This window comes from Aphanomyces astaci (assembly GCF_000520075.1).
Source record: "Aphanomyces astaci strain APO3 unplaced genomic scaffold supercont1.117, whole genome shotgun sequence".
NCBI lineage: Eukaryota > Oomycota > Saprolegniomycetes > Saprolegniales > Verrucalvaceae > Aphanomyces > Aphanomyces astaci.
This window is the reverse complement of record NW_009798380.1, coordinates 40,883-41,862: the sequence shown is the minus strand read 5'-3', so window position 1 is coordinate 41,862 and position 980 is coordinate 40,883.

Here is a 980-nt window from a genome sequence, read left to right as displayed (position 1 = left end):
ACTGTAGTGTACCGATCAGTGTGCTTTTGAAAAGTCACCCTAACCACTCTCACTACTTGACTTTTTCGACAGGCTTTTTGGCCAAAATATGCTGTCAAGATTACACACCGCCGCTGTCGAGCAGGCGCGTTACAATTGGCGAAGCGGTTCCACAACATGTGATTCTAGTATCGGCCCTCGCGGAGGAATGTCTTAAAAATGATAATCCAAATCAATTAACCATGATGTTGCAATGAAATACATGGAGTGGTGGGCGATTTTAACTTTACAGCGTAATATCAATATCAATATCAACATGGAGTGGTGGGCGAGTTACCACAGGAATGCTCTTAAATAATCGAGGTAATCTAGATGTGATGTCAAGAGATAATCTATTTTTCAAACATGAGCAATAAATAAAATATTGTTTTGAAAGACCCTGCTTGGCTGGCAACTTTCAAATGACATGAGATAGATTCATGTTGAACTGTATGGATTTATATTATGTACAGTTGATTGGTCAATGATCACTCTTGCGTGCTCTAGGCCAGGTTCAGAGAATTTTCCAGGACGTGACTCTTGTGTTCCACGGAACCACGGGTTTCGTACACTAGTCCATGAAATGTCTACATATTCTCATGCATGGCTTGACCAAATGTGCTCATCTATCTCCATTGCCCAATGTAGATTCTGATGGGTGTCGGGGGTGCATCAGTCTCATGATGTATAGTCAGTACTACCCTTTGGACTAATCTTTGTGTCTTTGTGTGTGATGAGTTTTGTGTGAGTTGAATACATCAAAAACTTCAATGTTCGCGTAGCTATATGACTTACCGGTAGCTACCATTGAGAGGACTTGGCTACAAGTTTAGTCACGTCGCGTGGCTACAAAATGCGGACGATAACTTCAAATTTCTGATTATTTTGGCAATTTGTAATTCGATACTACCTGTACTAGGAGTACTGTAACGGACAGAGATCCGGTTTGTCGTGACCCAACG